The 18,930-nt window shown below is 36.6% G+C and overlaps 1 pseudogene; it reads right to left on the bottom strand.

Moving 5' to 3' along the window:
* Nucleotides 1-642: 642 nt before the first annotated feature.
* Nucleotides 643-17,615, bottom strand: LOC133301653 (rho GTPase-activating protein 7-like; annotated as a pseudogene).
* Nucleotides 17,616-18,930: the final 1,315 nt, after the last annotated feature.

Genomic DNA, 18,930 nt, shown 5'->3' with positions numbered 1-18,930 from the left:
AAAATTATAAAATGAAATTGACAAAAAAAAATAGTAATCAAAGAAATTTTCTGTTTAACTTTGAAAATATGTTTTATAAACAAAATTACGAAGCAAATTTTCCGGATTTTAAATTATAAAACTCTTAAAAAAATAATTTTATTAAATGTATATTTTCCTTCTTTTATTCTGAAAAACAGTTTTTATAAACTATCCTATAAAATTGTTTTAAGAATGGAAAAAAAAAAAAAAAACACAACACAATCTAATAAACCCAAAATAATATCATTTTCTGTGGTGGGATTTCTCCTCCTCCTCCTCAATACTCTCTCTTTCTCATGTAATAAAATCATCCTAATAGGACGGGATGCGAAATACGACGTTAATAGTTGGTTCTATCTATCTGTCTAGAGATTGTCGAATGATACGATGTGGAAGTATTGCAACACCTTGCTACATGATAAAGCCTTTAGCATTCATTTGCACAGATATGCTGAAATTTTCAAACTGAGCTTGTCAATTTTCTGTCCACTTGCAGTTGTTGGACCGCTATAGAGGCAAAAGGATGCCTGTGTAACATGGGAATCTATGGAAACATTATGTAACTGCTAGCAAGTGCATTTGTAAGTCCATGCAAAGAAAATACTCTCGTATGGTGACCTGTCAACGGTGCTCATCTACATCTTCAGACATGCTTGTCGATGCTTCGGCACTTTTTGAGTTACCAGGAAACGAACAACTTCCTACCTGTTGTTTGGGAAACGACCAAGAGAAATTTCAGTAAAATCACTAACTAAAAGAGTGGGTGCACATCTAATTCTAATACTTTAAAGAAATGAATCTTGATTAATATAAATTCCTTGTGAGTAGAAATCAAAATGAAAAAAGCATATTCAAAAGTATGAGTATGAAAAATCAAATTGCAAATCTTTCAAGTGCAATCTCCTTCTCCTCCAGCTCGGCCTTTGTCCTTAAATAAGCAGATTTTATAAGATTATGAGTACCGAAAAAGAAATCAAAATGGAAAAAGAATAGCAAATTTCTCCAGAATATGAAAGAACCTTGGAATCCATGCCACGCCCTGAAGACATGCTCAAGCCAACTTCAAAAGCAGCTCTAAATCCCTCTCAGCTTGCAACTGTTCTTGCAATATTGAAACCTTTAGATTAAAAAATCGGTTAGATAGAGATATAATATCGAACAGCAAAGGGCAGGTTAAACCAGTAAATCACATTAAAATTGTCACAATTCATATTGGGCAGGGATAGATATAATAACGAAGAGTACATTTTGTTCAACTGACAAGTGCTTCTCATGGAAAACTTGCTTCCTTCTCTCTGGGCTTGCTGCTCGTAAAACTTCGTTGCCTCTAGCCTAAAATGAAAACGGGACCAACTCTATTATAGATAAGACTTCTTCATTACATGATTTAATACAAAATGAGTAAGCGAAAGAAATCTACCTCCTTTGAAATCTTTGGTTGCAAATCATTTTCCGCCATTTCTAGCCTCTGAATAGGGAGCCTACAATATTCAAAAGTATTTGAAGCTTATTCATTCTGAAGGTTAACAAAGAAAGACATAAAGGGAGACGCACATGAAGCGAAAACATAAAGCAATAAGCTACCGATAGATGGTTGCTAAAGCTGGAAAAAAAAAAAAAGCCAACCCAGAATCTTACAGCGCCTATCCAAAAAATCATGAAAAAGACCTACACAAGAACAACTCCAAACTCTATCCAGAATCACATTACAACAGCTCATTCTACAAAGGAAAAAAATAAGTATAAAGCTAAGTGTCTTACTCATCGTCTCCAGAAGAATCAACTGATTTGACTGATGGTGTCTTCCTCAGCAGCTGAAATCAGAATAAATTATTAGATGCCAAATATTGACCTTAACGACACAAAACTACAAAAACTGTGCAGGAAATCTCAGTTTTGCATCCCGTAAAGAAAGCTAAGTATATACACAATCCACTACTAACATATAAGTCGGCATATTTTAATTGCTGGCTCATTGTAAGTGAGTATATTGTTACATGCCATGAATTTTCAAGTAGAAAAACATTCTCCTGTAATAGTTAATTGTCATCGTGAATCTAGTAACAGCTCATTCTAGATTCACAATCTGAGTATAAGTCTCCTACAAAGTTGTTAAGCAGTAGATGGTCAGAAAATAACAACTCACATTGCTCCCTCCCCAGAATGTCAGCAGTGAAGTGAAACATGTGCGACTTGTTTTACCGGTTTGCTTTCCAGGGTACATAGATAAAAGCTCACCCCGAGTAGGCTTTGGAGCATCCTTCCCATCAACAGATTCGGATCCAACATCTGTATTATCATCATTAGTTGAATCCTCAGTCCTGCTGTTTTCAACCTGAGAATCTGCTGAAATGGAACATCTCTGTATATTTTCTTCCTGAAATAGCATAGAGAAATCAGGCTCCTGAACTGAACCAAGGAATGAAAAATAGTTTTTACAATATTATGAAATGAAGAAAAATATTATTGATTATCTGAATCAAAGAAGTACGAAGGAGCTGATTTATATGATCAGCTTATACAAGAGAGTCATCAACTAACTACTCAAAGAACAGAAATAACTGAACTAACTAACTTTACATAACTGTTAAATAACAGAAAATATAACTAACTAATGCTGTGATATAATTAACACTGATATCCCCCCTCAAGTTGGAAGGTGAATGTCAATGAGACCCAACTTGGACAGAATGGAATGGAACGATGCTGGAAGTAATGGTTTTGTGAGAATGTCAGCAAGCAGTGCCTTGGTAGAAATAGGCAGCAAATGGATTAAGCCAATTGTAACGCCCGGCCAGTTGCAAGAATTAATGACTGTCCCCACACACTAACACGAGACTTTTCAGTGTGTTTTGTCCTCACTCGCACACTTCCCGGGAAAACTTCCCAGGAGGTCACCCATCCCAGAATTGCTCCAAGTCACTGTGGAGTTCTTCTGATCCGGGCTACCGAAAAGTAGATGCATCTTGTTAGTATAGGTAGTAGCAATTAATTCTTATAAGTCATTCCTAACTGTACCGTCCCATACCAGCACAGTCTCTGGAATCCCTCTCTTTCGGGTGTTGATTCGATTCATTCATGAACCCCCAAGCTGCAAGATTTGGCATGAGCCGCTCATTGTCCGTGCCCTTTCGCACCGGCGATTACTCCCTGCCTTTGCCAGCTCTTGGGATGTTACATGCCCACCAGCTTCCGCCTGGTTCGTCCTCGAACCACACCGTACTGGAAGAGAGGCCCTGCTCTGATACCACTTGTAACGCCTGACAACTTGCAAGAATTAATGACTGTCCCCACACACTAACACGAGACTTTTCAGTGTGCTTTGTCCTCACTCGCACACTTCCCGGGAAAACTTCCCAGGAGGTCACCCATCCCAGAATTGCTCCAAGTTTAGCACGCTTAACTGTGGAGTTCTTCCGATCCGGGCTACCGAAAAGTAGATGCAACTTGTTAGTATAGGTAGTACCCATTAATTCTTATAAGTCATTCCTAACTGTACCGTCCCATACCAGCACAGTCTCTGGAATCCCTCTCTTTCGGGTGTTGATTCGATTCATTCATGAACCTCTAAGCTGCAAGATTTGGCATGAGCCGCTCATTGTCCGTGCCCTTTCGCACCGGCGATCACTCCCTGCCCTTGCCAGCTCTTGGGATGTACATGCCCACCTTTCCCACCCAACCCGTCGAGCAACAGAAAGGAGAAGAAAGAAGAAGAAGAAGAAGAAGAAAGGGAGGGAGAAGAAGAGAGAGAGGAGGGAGCTATTCTCAACCAAATTTGAAGATTCAAAAGCCTAAATCACTTAGAATCTCGCCCACATCCTAAATCCAAGCTTAGTTCTTAGTGGGGAGTGTTGTGTTGTGAGATTTTTCCTCTCAAAGTTCCGCCCCTTTGTGAGAGTTTGGGGTTTTGGGAGCTTCAACCTCCATTGGAGCTTGAGGAGCCATCAATCCTTGGTTGTGTGACCATTGGTGGTAAGATTCTAACCCTTGAACCTTGTTTTCTTGGAAAATTTCATGGTTAGGGTTTAATGAATAGTGTTTTAGGGTTTTTATGAAATGTGAGTAGATTGACTATGTTCAAGGAAGAATGAAGCTTAGAGTATGTTGTAAAAAATGCTAGGAATGTCATTTAACGGTAGAAATGAGTTTATAGTGTTATTTTAGTATGCTTTGATGTTTGGAGAAATCTAGGCTTGGAACTATGGATTTCCTTGCATTGTTAGCATTGTTTGATTGTATTCCTTGTGTTGATAGGATTGAGGCAAGAGGACCAAGTGGAGTGACCAACCCTTGGGGTTGTGTGCAATTGAGGAAAACTCAAGAGCAAGGTAAACCTTTGGACCTTGGGGTTGATCCCATTGAGTGTTCCACCATACTCCGTTGAGGAGAAATGGTTTATGAGATGTGATATGTAATTATGATAGTAGTGGTATGCTCATGCATTGATTCATGCATTGATACATGTTATGATTGATTGATGATTATTGGTTGATGTTTGATTGTTTAAGAGTAATTGAGGAATGGTTATAGAAGTAGCAATAATGAATGAGGTAGTGGTTGAGGATTGTGATTGAGGTTATGAGTGATAGTATTATGATGAGGATGATTGGTAGGAACTTCCCTTGGAAACAGCCCTATATGGATCTCCATGTGGTTAGAGCCTAAGAGGAACAACCCTATGTGGATCCCTCTTGGAGATTCCTAGATTGAGGAAAGGACTTCCCTTGGAAACAGCCCTAGGTGGATCTCCATGTGGTAAGAGCCTAAGAGAAATAGCCCTTTGAGGATCTCTCTTGGAATAGATTGAGGAAAGGACTTCCCTTGGAAACAGCCCTATGTGGATCTCCATGTGGTAAGAGCCTAAGAGAAACAGCCCTTAGTGGATCTCTCTTGGAAGTCCATGTGATGCTTGTGGATAAGAATGTGTTAAGCTATTATGATTATGTGTACATCGAAGTGAACCTTAGGGTGGAGTGATCTCCAAGGACCTCTGGTTTACTGTGATATATTCGTATATCTCACCCCGTGTTGTGGGGCACCATTTCAGGTACTGATAGAGGTGAGGTTGATCGAGGCAAGAAGCATGAGTAGACTGTACCTGATAGCTGGACATTTTGAGTTGCATGCCATTTAGCATTGCTATATGTATATTTTGATGCCACATGATGTATTTTGAGGGACTTAGTGCATGATCATTGTAGTGATGAATGCCTTGTTGTAAATGGCTTATAGCTTTGATCATGTTCCTTTTGTAGCTAAGTCCTTTGGCATGTATATGAGATTTGTAATTAAGACATGATGTAATATTGTAATTAATGGAGATGTATGTATGATGAAATGATATGCATGCTTCTCTTAGTGTATGAGTACCTTGAAAGCTTAGAATTCATGTAGTGAAAGGATTATATGATGTCAATTAGGTAAAAGAGGACCATGGGTTTGAAAATCCATGTAGAAATATAGACATCCTGTCTTGTGGTCCATTTTTCGTATCTTATGTGATAGATTTGGACCCTTGTGTCTCTATGGAAGTTGTAGACATTTCTCTTAGCTTTCCATAGAGACCAAAATGGTGTAATTTGAGTGAGTATAGCTCAAGTTATGAGTGGAAAACCATAGGTAGGTTAAATGACCTTGTTTTGGGTCACCCAGCCCTGTGGATGGCGCCTGGGGCGCCAGATTCACGCTTGGGGTGCCAAATTACAGAACCAGACAGTAGCATCCATGCTTAGGGCGCCACTCCCACGCTGGGGGCGCCAACTTTCTGTTTTCCCACGCTCTGGGCGTGGATCCCACACTACGGGCGCGGAGTCTTGGAGATTTTGCACCCCTTTTCTTAGAAAGTGCATAACTTTGGCTACGGTGCTCCGATTTGAGCGCGGTTTGAAACTACGCGTAGCTAATGAAATATCCTATAACATAGTAGAAGATGGGAATCATAAAAGGAGTGTATAATTAATTTGATAATTAAAGAGATGAAGACATTCAACGACGTATTGTCAAATATACGAGGAATATAATATTAAGTTTAGTCCCGTTATTCCGCCAAGAAAATATGGTTATGATCACACACTTGGTTATATTAAATTCAGCACGTTTTAAAAGGAGAAATTTATCCGGAATTTAATTGAACCATGTGATTGTAACTGCGCTTAATGCCGTAAGCAATGATAACAATCCGGTTCTAGAACGGGGTGTTACACCAATGTTAACTTTTTCTCGAATAACATGACAATCCAACTCAATGTGTTTACTCCTTTCATGAAAACTTGGATTATGTGTGAGGTATATGGCGGATTGGCTGTCACAGTAGACAGATGTGGCTTAGAGAAAGCAATACCAAGATCATGGAGTAAATATTTGATCCATTGAATTTCACAAGAGATGTTGGCCAACGCACGGTACTCAGCTTCTGTGGAAGATCTAGAAACTGTTGTTTGTTTCTTAGATTTCCATAAAACAAGTGCTTGACCCAGAAAAACACAGATGCCAGAAACAGATCTGCGAGTATCCAAGCAACAACCCCAGTCAGCATCATCGAATCCAGATAACAGGAGATCATTTTGAGACGGGAAGAATAGACCTTTCCCAGGAGAATTCTTAATGTAACGTAGAACTCTCATAGCAGCCTGCATGTGTGCTTCCATGGGATTGGAGACATATTGGCTGAGTTGCTGGACTACAAAAGAAAGATCTGGTCGTGTTGTTGTGAGATAGAGAAGTCTCCCAACAAGTCGACGGTAAGCAGAGGGATCAAAGTAAGGGGAACCTTGGATGCGTTTAATCTTTTTGGAAGGATCCATGGGAGTGGTACAAGGTTTGCAACCAAGGAGAACACTATCAGCTAAGAGCTCCATAGCATATTTTCTCTGATTCATCACTAAACCTTTGGATGATCGAGAAACTTCAAGGCCAAGAAAAAAACGAAGACAACCAAGGTCTTTAATACGGAAACGATTATCCAATTGTTGTTTGACATTGGAAATCTCTGACAAGTCATTTCCAGCAAGGACTATGTCATCTACATAGACAAGGAGGGCAGTGAACGAAGATCCAGACTTCTTGATGAATAAGGAATGATCAGCACTTGAAGAATGATACCCAAGATCAGTAAGAGCAGAAGACAATTTGGAAAACCACTGGCGACTTGCTTGTTTTAAGCCGTAGAGGGACTTTGTCAATTTGCATACTTGATTCGGTTGGGAACTAGAAATGCCAGGAGGAAGGATTATGTATACTTCTTCATGTAATTCTCCATGGAGAAAAGCATTGTTCACGTCCAATTGTTCTAAGTGCCAATTTTGAGCTACAACAAGGGTGAGTAAAATTCGAACAGTGGTTAGTTTAGCAACAGGGGAGTATGTATCGAAAAAGTCAACACCTTCAAGTTGTGTATAACCTTTCGCTACAAGCCTCGCCTTATACCGTTCTATACTACCATCTGCTTTATGTTTAATTTTGTAAACCCATTTACAGCCAATGGGTTGTTTGCCATGAGGGAGGTCAGTTAGAAACCATGTTTTGTTCATCTCTAAGGCTGAAATTTCTGCATCCATAGCCTGACGCCAACAATCATGCTTAACTGCTTCTGTATATGTTTTGGGTTCAACCATGGTACTAATATTGAGGCAATAAGTTGCATATGTAGGTGAGCAACGGGTAAAAGACATAAAGGAAGAGATGGGGTAAGGAGTTGTGTGTTTAGAAGAAATACCTGAGAAAGATGTTGTCAAAGCCTTGGATGAGGATAGATTGCAGTAATAGTCCCGAAGGTAAGAAGAAGGGCATCGTGCACGTGAGCCTCTTGTGGCATTTTGGTTAGGAGGATTGATATCATCATTCAAAATGGGAATAGATGATTCAGATGTGTTAGGATGACTCATGGACAATATCAAATTAGTATGATGTGATGACAGATTGAAAGGATCATTGTTAGTATGTACAGGATATACAATTGTATCAACAGAATTATCATTGGGATTAGAAAAGGGAAATAGAAGTTCATGAAAAACAACATTTCGTGAAACAGAGATTTTGTGTGAGGTAAGTTCGAGAGTGACATACCCTTTTGTGCCTTCCTTATATCCTAGGAATACACACTTTGAAGCACGAGGAGAAAATTTGGATCTGTGACTGATTAAGGTGCTGGAAAAACATAAGCATCCAAACACTTTTAAATCAGTTAGGATTGGTGGTGTTTCATATAGAACTTCATATGGAGTACGGTTGTTTAAAATGGGAGTTGATATGCGGTTTATGAGATGAATGGCATGTGATATACTATATTACCAAAATTGAATTGGTAAGCTGGCTTGAAAAAGGAGAGCTCTAGCAACATTTAAAATATGTTGGTGCTTACGTTCAACGATTGCATTTTGTTCAGGAGTTTCTACACAAGATGTTTGATGATTGATGCCTTTGATTTGATAATATGAAGACATTGCAAATTCTTTTCCATTATCACTGCGAACAGTTTTTATTCTGATATGGAATTGAGTTTCTATCATTGTAATGAACTGTTGTAAATGTCCGCTGGTTTCATTTTTCCCTCGCATGAATATTGTCCAAGTGAATCGAGAAAAATCATCCACTATTGTTAAAAAATAAGAGAAACCATGAATGCTAGGAACTGCATATGGTCCCCATATATCTACATGTATCAATTCAAAGGCATGTTTAGATTGAGTAATATTGGAAGCAAAAGGAAGTTTCTTTTGTTTTGCATAGTGACAAATATCACAAGCAGTTACATGATTTTTAGGAATGAAAGGGAAACTATTTGACATATTGTTTTGAGTGGACTTAGACAAGTGTCCTAGACGTAGGTGCCATATGGCAGAGTTATCAGATGTGCAGACATTGTATGAAGCTTTCAGAGTACGCTTGGGAACATCAATGATGTATAATCCATCCTCTTCCTTAGCTATACCAATCATTTTCCTGGTATTCATCTGGACAAGAAGACAATGTGAGTTAAGGAAAACTATTGAACATGATAAAGTATTCAGAAGCTTACTGACAGATATTAAATTTACATGGAATTCAGGTACAAACAACACATCATGTAATATAAGTGTATTTGTCAAACGTATAGTTCCAGAAGATGTGGCAAATATCTTGGAACCATTTGGAAGGGTTATGGGAATTGGTTTAATTTGGGATAAGGAATCAAAATGGGAAGATAGATAGGTTATATGATATGTTGCACCAGTATCAATAACCCATCGGATGTTGCCTGTTGGAGCAGTAAAGGCATTGTTAATGGATGTTGATGTTTGTATATGATTGGAAGCATGCGTTCCAATGTTTGTATCTCCCATCTTTGATTGAATTAGCTCGAGGATTCTTTGATACTGAGTATCAGAAAAGACATCAGCTTCTTTTACACTTTCTTCAGAATGCTGGATATCATCTTGTGTAACAAGATTTACATTTCTTGATGTGATGGTGCTTCTTTGCTTAAACCCAGGTGGATAACCATGTTTCTCAAAACAGGTTTCCACGGTATGATTGGTTCTTCCACAGTGAGTGCAGAGTTTAGTTCCTCGCCCTCTGGCATAGCCATTTCGACCTCTGCCACGATTACTGTTATTATCTCCACCACGATTGGAGTATCTTTGTGTGGGAACGTTATTATCTCCACCAAGATTGGAGTATCTCTGTGTGGAAACATTGAGTAGCAACTTTGGATCTTCAGGAAAATTAGTGACATGTGAATCAACTTTAATCTGTCTTTCCTGTTGAGTAACTAAGGAAAAGATCTCATTCACTGTTGGAAGGGGTCGCATTAGCATGATCTGTGACCTAACATTCGAGAATTGTTCATTCAATCCTCTAAGAAACCTTATGGCACAGTCTCTTTCCTTTCCATCTCGTATACGATTGGACAGTCCACAATTACATGGAATAGCACAAAGACATCTAGGGAGAGGCTGCAAAGTCTCAAGTTCATCCCATAGTTCCTTTAATTGAGTAAAGAAATCAGAAACTGACCTTTCTCCTTGTTGGATGCGATAGATCTCTTCTTGAAGATCTGTTATACGAAAAATGTCAGCTTGAGCAAATCTTTGTTGAAGATCTCTCCAAGCATCTACTGCATTTTCAATCCACATGATCGATTGAACAATTGATTCACTCACTGAGCGATGAATCCATGAAAGTATCATTGTATTGCATCTTTGCCATGCATCATACATTGGATTATCTTGATCAAGAATGGCCATGGTGCCATCTACAAAACAGAGTTTATTCTTCGATCGAATGGACATTTTCATTGCCCTCGACCAAGAATGAAAATTCTTCCCATTCAGCAAGGAAGAAACAAGAACGGTTGAAGGATTTTCTCCAGCATGAAGAAAGTATGGATTTGCTGGATTGGTCAAGTAATCAGGAAGAATATTTGCCATCGGAGAAGGAAGAGAGGAGAAAAAGAAATTGAAAGAATACGAAAGAAATTGCCAGACGAATACCAGAGCTCAAATGTTGAGCTCTGATACCATATTATGAAATGAAGAAAAATATTATTGATTATCTGAATCAAAGAAGTACGAAGGAGCTGATATATATGATCAGCTTATACAAGAGAGTCATCAACTAACTACTCAAAGAACAGAAATAACTGAACTAACTAACTTTACATAACTGTTAAATAACAGAAAATATAGCTAACTAATGCTGTGATATAATTAACACTGATATACAAGAGCTGAAGTTTAGCAAACACTCTGCCAACTGACCATGGCTAAATCATAAGCAACACAAAATTAATTCTAGTTGCACAGGAACAACATACAGTGCAAGAGGTCAAACCTTTTTATCTCAGTATACCATACACCTGAATTTTTTAGCAACAGTTTACTTAATAAACCAGTCCCACGACAAAACTTTATGATAAGTATGCATCTTTGATACAAGCAAAAGAAGCCCATGAAGAAGGACAAAAAGAAAAAGTGAGCCTGAGAGTAATTAGGATACCTCAGACAAAACGCCACATAAATCCATCAACAATCTTTTAAGTTATGTTCCCTAATTATATGCAGACACAAACCAGAAAGCAATTAATCAAATGAATACAGGTTGATGGAGAGTATCTTACATCAAATATATTCTCATACTCCTCCAACAGAGTTGTAATAATTGCTTGAGCATTCTTAGCTGCATTAGCAGCAGCAAGAAGCTGAGCCGAACTATCACCACTAACATCAAATTTACCCTCCAGTTCACATTCTCCAGCTAGCCGAGGCATTAAGAGTAAGGGTGCCATGCAAGCAGCAACAGCAGATTGAGTCATCCTATTCTCACTGGAATGTGAAGCAATTGTGTTCATCATCTTCAGAATTCTGCGGAGGTAGAGATTACAACAATCAAATTATGGGGAAAAGTTTTGTTATTAGCTGGTCCCATTACTATACATTTATCATTTTTTTTATTTTTTTTTTGGAGATATACATTTATCATTTTAGATTACATGTAAGCAAATTTTCATGTTAAAGCAGGTCAAAAACCTGAAGTATTATTTAGTACATTTTAGCATAATAATAACAGCAAGCCATTCCTAATCACCCATTTTAAATATTATCATCACGGGTAGTTAAGTAAAATTTCACAGAAACCGAGGAGAGCTATAGATACAGCCTAGAGTAAACATATTAGTGGTCGAAATATTCTAAAAGCTTCTTTTTGAAGTATCTTTTAGGGGACGTTTGGTTCAGGAATTTTTTTTGGAATAGTAGGGAAATGAAATAGATAGAGAAATGATTGGAAAGATAGATAAAGTGAGATAGATAGAAAAATGTAAAAAAAAATTGTTTGGTGGGGAAGAACTTTACTGGGAAAATTAGGTAACTTTATGAAATCAACAGTGCATTAAAAGCCAGATAACCGGTTTTCCGAAAAATCCCACCTTCAAATTGGGTTTCTAAACAGTGCGGATATCTATCTTTCTCATAAATCCAGACAAATTGGATAGATGGATTTTTGGTGAAAAACGTTGAAACAAACATGGTATTTCTAAAAGCCATACTTGATAAAGATAGATATCCTCTAAAAAGCTTCCAACCAAAATATTGAAACTTTTATTTAAGGCCACATAAACCTCTACAAAATATTGAAACTCCCAAAACATCTAGATTCTTAACCCTTAAAAACCATACCCAAATTTACAGAAAAATCACTATATTCATTCTCTTCAAGTCCAGGTTTTTTATTATTTTACCATTGCCTTAAAAAGTGGGGAAGAAAACAAATACATATAACGCATTATGCAAATGCAGAAAAGAGTAGAGATATATATCATCAACCAGAGGAGGTGGCAGAGAGAAGAGAGAGAGGACCTCTGTAACAAACGTCGATTCGGCTCTGGAAAGGTCTCTAATGTAGCACAGCGCATTGCATTAATTATAGCTTCCTTGCGATCAATTTCCTCTAAAACAAAAACAGTAACAGTAAAATGAACTTTTGAAGCATAGTTTCACATTCAAAGAACTGGAACGGTGCAACAAAACTTGACAAATGAACAGAACAGTCACGGAGAATAACTGATAGACCAAGGCCTTTGAGGTTTTACCAAAAACTTCATAGCAAACTGTCAAAAACAGCTCCAAAGTAAAAAGGTCACATGTATGAATCAACAAATTTTTTCAAAAACAGCTTCAACATTAACAGAATTTTTTCTACTTAAAATAATGAACAGTTTAATTATAATATTTAGAAGTTCAAACACATTCCATACTGAAAAAAAATCGCACCAGATGACATCAAATTCATATTTTCAAAATGTAAGATTATTCACCTATAAATGAAATTAAAAATATTCCTAGTCTTTACCAAAAAAAAAAAAAAAAAATATTCCTAGTAGGCTAGTACTAACCAGCATAGTTCTTAATATGAGTTATTCATCCTTAATAAACATTGAAAATATTTCTACTTTCACTCCATAATTTCCATTCTATAACCAAGACTAGATTGTCTCAAGATAAGTTTCTTCGCTCAACGACAGCATAATCATAGAAAATAAAAAAATAACAAAAAGAGCAAAAACAAACACAGCAATCAGCAGCATTTCACGAGGATAAAAAACATATAACATTTATTCATGGATAGGTTATTCTACCTACATTTTTTTCTGTCTACCTTTGCCTACTACTCTCCAACATTATTAGATCAGAATCTAAAGAGGAGTGAGAAAAATAAATGTTACTTAAGATTCTGATTCAACAGTGTTGGAGAGTGATAGGCAAAAATAGTCAGAAAAAAAGTAAGTAGAATAACATATCTCTTTATTCATAGAAATATATGGTTATAAAGTAAATAAGCATAGAGCTAAATTACTATACGCCTCCAACAGAGCAGTACAGCATGAAGCTGGAACTAGAGATGAGGGAAGATTCCTTAGAACAAGCTGTAAATATACCCAGTGGATTACCGTTAAAAAAATGCATAATCCAACAGAACATTTTCAAAAATACAAGATCCATGTTATATTAGTTATACCAAAATGATAGCTGCTTCCACATCAGAATTGATTAACCCTTAAAATTGATGAAAGGGTGCATGATGATACGGTCTTGAGTTCTTAATTGTAAACACCGAAAAATTATAGACAAAGCTAGCGCTTACTTATATTAATAAATTTTATAAACTAAACCAGATTTTAGTTTAGACTCTATAGGCTTGTAAACTTGTAGTTAATAGTAACTAATACTTCGAAGAAGGGAGCTTTAATACGGTTCGGGAATGGCTTGTACGGTGGAAAGACCAGGACTGTCCTGGGTTCTCCCACAATTTTTGTCCTATCTACAGTGCAAGTAGAGTTGGTGGTATCAAAGACAGTCACAAGAGTATGATGGTTGGATACTAGAAACCTTATCAAAATTAAACTCATTTAATGCCTTCTCTCTTGTTCAGCCCACGGTTTATTACAGAGTTTATACTCGGTAGACATGCAGAGATTGAGCTCGCTCTTCTGTACTACTAATGCCATTGTCATATTTTTGTTTTTATGGTTTTTGTTCTGTGCTATTATACGATGCTCAAAGAGGATATCCTATTTCTTATTAATCATTCTTTCTGTCTGGTAAAATTAACAGGGAAATTTTTTTACCGAAATCTTAAAATTACCTAGACACAACTGAGATCAATAATTTTCTGCTTTACACAGTTGAATGATGCGTAGATAATATACCATCACCTTTCCTAGAGTTTCTAGGCATGTCAAATATTAGATTGAGGATTACCTCTCCATGATATAGTATGTTAACCATATACTTTGTTTCATTTTTCATATATTCATATTCATTAAATCATCAATTATCAAAACTAGTATAAATACCTTGACACAGTCACCAACAACATGGGCATCCTCCTCAGGACCAAATTCAGTCTTGCCTGGAAATATCAGTTAAGAATAAAGCATTCATAAGTTTCATGCACAAATATATATACACACGCACACATAAATTAAACGGAGTGTTTAAGCCTGGATATTATCTTTAATGGCTTTCATCAATAGAAGAGTTGAACTATGAAGACCATCATATTATTGGTTATATATAGAGGCTGACTGATTCAAAAAGTGGCTCCATGCTATATAATGTGGAAATTGGAAGGCAAGAAAGAATAACTACTTCAGAACAATGTAAAATCCTTAAAACCCAATGGGTGCAGCTCAGTTGGTAACTTGGCGCTGAGTTAGTGGGGTTGGACATGTGTTCGATTCCTGCTGAATGCATTCTTGGGGAGAGGGCTGAACCTTTAGCCATCCCCCGCACTCCGGATTAGTCCCATAGCCGGCTCAAAGAGTCGAAGCTCGTGGGGATGCCGGAGGGAGCCAACTCGCCTCAAAGAAGTAATTAGGGTTGGGTAACTCCAAAAAAAAAAAATGTAAAATCCTTAAAAAAAATTCAAATTATGCTTGGTTAGAAATATCTTTTACCCCTTTGAACGCATCTTTGTCATTTTGGATAATCTGGATTTATTGTTCATTGCTTGCTAATGCTTTGAAGCCCAATTAAATTTATTGATGTTATTTGTACCTATAACTTACTCTCTTCAAATGTACTTACAGTGCTAATATATTTAAGCTAATTGTCAGTACCTTGCTCATATTCTTGAACTCTCCGACCTACTTCCTCAACATCTGCAGATTGTCGAAGTATTCCTTCAACTTTAGTCCCTGGAAATGAAATATAGTAAAATCAGCAGAAACCCTTTACTGAAGAAATGGTAGAGCATGTTTCATGCTCTTAATATTTTTTTTCTTTACCATTGTACAGTCAAATGCATTCCCAACATGCCTTAGTAACAAGATATGAAAGGTACTCAAATTATTAAACCAAGTACTTTTCTTCTTCTAGCATTAAGCGCCCAATGAGCATCAACAATTGAACACCAATTTTGTTATTAATTTAAGCAGTTTAATGGCCAAACTTGAAAACACAGGATACTTCCCAAAGGGCCAAAGTTGAAGAGGTAATTTCCATTTTAACCTCACCAAAGCAATAAAAAAAGTAATAATAATAATGCAACATGCTCTCTAGCTGAAAAAGCGATTGGAAAAAAATTAGGCATGGGGTTTACTTATCAAGATAGGCCTACTAGCCAATTAGTTTTGAATTAACTGCTTACTGAGGAAGTAAAATTTAACAAGTAACTCCTAAAATTTGAAAAACAGTACAATAAAAAGTGAAATGAAATACAGATGCATTACATATGTAATTGAATATCATAACTTACCATATTTCTCTAGAAACCGAAGGGCTTTTTCAAGGAAAGATGGACCTCCATCAATATCTTCCAGTGCTAGCAAAATTGGTCTTCCAACAACCAAAGACTTAACTGGACGCTTGTCCCTCCCTGGAAGCACAATACAGAATATAATGAAAAAGAAGAAGAAATTTATTTTTCTAATCAAAAAATTTGAAATTAGGACACAAAATATCGGTACAAATAAACAGATAAAATGTTAATGATTTAACATAAAAAAAGCTCAAAAAGCACAATATATTTAAGCTAATTGTCGGTACCTTGCTCATATTCTTGAACTCTCCGATCTACTTCCTCAACATCTGCAGATTGCCGAAATATTCCTTCAACTTTAGTGCCTGGAAATGAAATATAGTAAAATCAGGAGAAACCTTTAGGTGGTGTTTGGTTGGGAGCTTTTCAGCGGATATCTATGTTTCTCAAGTATGACTTTTAGAAACACCATGTTTGTTTCAACGTATTTTCACTAAAAACCCATCTATCCAATTTGTATGGATTTACGAGAAACATAGATATCCGCACTGTTTAGAAACCCGATTTGAAGGTGGGATTTTTCGGAAAACCGGTTATCTGGCTTTTAATGCACTGTTGATTTCATAAAGTTACCTAATTTTCCTAGTAAAGTTTTTCCCCACCAAACAACTTTTTTTTACATTTTTCTACCTATCTCACTTTATCTATCTTTCCAATCATTTCTCTATCTATTACATTTTCCTACTATTCCAAAAAAATTTCCTCAACCAAAAGCCTTACTGAAGAAAGGGTAGAGCATGTTTCATGCTCTTAATATTTTTTTTCTTGAGAAGGGATATTCTAATTACCAAAATTTTTTACTACCAACTTACTACATATCTAATCACCATTAGATTAACATTTTTTCTCTCTTCAAAAACTTTTTAACATTCTCTCTCTTTGATCCAATGGTGATGTGATAAGTAGTAAGTTAGTAGTAAGAGTTTTAGGTAGTTAGAATATCCTCACTCTTTTTTCTTTACCATTATACAGTCAAATGCATTCCCAACATGCCTTAGTAACAAGATATGAAAGGTACTCAAATTATTGAACCAAGTAATTTTCTTCTTCTTTGATAGACAAGCATTAAGCGCCCAATGAGCATCAACAATTGAATGCCAATTTTGTTATTAATTTAAGCATTTTAATGGCCAAACTTGAAATCGCACGATACTTCCCAAAGGGCTTAAGTTGAAGAGGTAATTTGCATTTTAACCTAACCAAAGCAATAAAAAAGAGTAATAATAATAATGCAACATGCTCTCTAGCTGAAAAAGAGATTGGAAAAAAAATTGGCACGGGGTTTACTTATCCAGATAGGCCCACTAGCCAATTAGTTTTAAGTTAACTGCTTACTGAGGAAGTAAAATTTAACAAGTAACTCCTAAAATTTGAAACATGGTACAATAAAAAATGAAATGAAATGCAGACGCATTACATATGTAATTGAATATCATAACTTACCATACTTCTCTAGAAACCGAAGGAATTTTTCAAGAAAAGATGGACCTCCATCAATAGCTTCCGGTGCTCGCAAAATTGGTCTTCCAACTACCAAAGACTTAACATAAAATAGGAGCACAATCAAGTTAAATAATAGAACCATATTCCTTTATATTTGGAATATTATGAGAGATTTAGACAGACGGGTTGTCTGGTGATTACATTTGAGAGGTTGCCTGATCAGTAAATGACCAAGAGAGAGAAAGAGAAGTACCCTATCTATTTTTTTTAAGGAAAAGAAAAAGAAAAAGGAGGAGTACCTTCTCATGTTGTGCACGCGCACGCTCCTGTGTTGGAGGAGCAGACATTTTATCCATCTCTACAATATCATCGTCCATAAAATGTTTAGTGACTAAACTCAAGCTACATAAAAGCTACCGTAATCAACTTTACTTAAATATCATATTGGTAATCAAAAAAATATTTTTTATTTTTATTTTTATGTGGTTTAGTGACTAAATTGAAAATCAAACAAATTGGTCGGATCATATTGTCAGGTTTCAAGTAACTGAGATGAACAGTGAAACGGTTGTTGCAACAAATGTGCCAATGATCAAAATAAAAACGATGGCCTCCTAAAATACTTAAAGTACCCCCTGTACCCATACCCGCTGAAAGTGAAAGTCAAAACTAGAATTCAGTAAAACACAGTTATACCAATCTGACACCCTCAATGAAGATTGTACAAAGGGAGAAAAAAACTCAGTAATCAAGATTTCAAAATAAAACTTGTTTCTATTTATCATAAGAAGCTAAGAAGTCCCTGAAATGGCAACTTCATCAAATACGATTTCACAAATCACGTTGAACATTCAGACCCCATTCCAAAAAAGACAGTCGCAATCAGACAACAAAAACTGTCTCCCGAAAACCAAAAATTAAATGTATCAATTACAAAATCAAAATTTCCAAAGACAGTCGCAGAGTAATTCCATATAATCCCTTTTAGGTTCGGGCAATACTTTAAGAACTGTACAAATTATGAGACAAAGCATGAGCAAAAATACTAGTACTGAGAAACAAGACCAGTTCTGTGAAATCCAACAACTATATAATACATATGAACCAATCAGAACCAAAAGAATCTGTAAAACGATTAACACGTTGAAAAAACGAGAAACGAAGCTTCGCCGACAGAGAAAAAAGAAAAAAGAAAACCTCACCTGTACAATACGATCCAAGGATCGGACAAAGATCCAGTGAAGGTGTTGGTGTCGGTGTTGGTGTTAGTTTTGGGTAGGGTTTGATTGTGTGAGAAAAAAGAGGTTTAAGAAGAAGACGAGGGGTTAAAAAGGACAAGCTCTGATTATATTGCTGCTGATATTCTTGCCACACGAAAACCTCCTAGGAGTTCTGTCTTTTTTACTAACAACTGTAATTAAATCTTATATTTGGCAAGCTCCCAAAAGATTTTGATGAAGCGTCCATGCCATGCGTTCTTTACGTCGAGCAGCAAGTGGTGGTATTTTTAGAGATGATCTTCGTAATTGGATTGGAGGCTTCTCATTTTCCTATCTGTATTCAACGTGATCATAGGGACAGGACAGTATTACCTTGGCAAATATTCTTAGCTGGTTGCAAAGGGATTGGGATGTATCCTTTGAATATCTCCCTCGAGCTCAAAATGTTTGT

This window comes from Gastrolobium bilobum, unplaced genomic scaffold (assembly GCF_033153095.1).
Source record: "Gastrolobium bilobum isolate Gb01-03AN ecotype WA unplaced genomic scaffold, APGP_CSIRO_Gbil_v1 utg35809, whole genome shotgun sequence".
Lineage (NCBI taxonomy): Eukaryota > Viridiplantae > Streptophyta > Magnoliopsida > Fabales > Fabaceae > Gastrolobium > Gastrolobium bilobum.
Note: the sequence above shows the minus strand (reverse complement) of the source record. Positions and strands in the feature narration are given on the sequence as shown.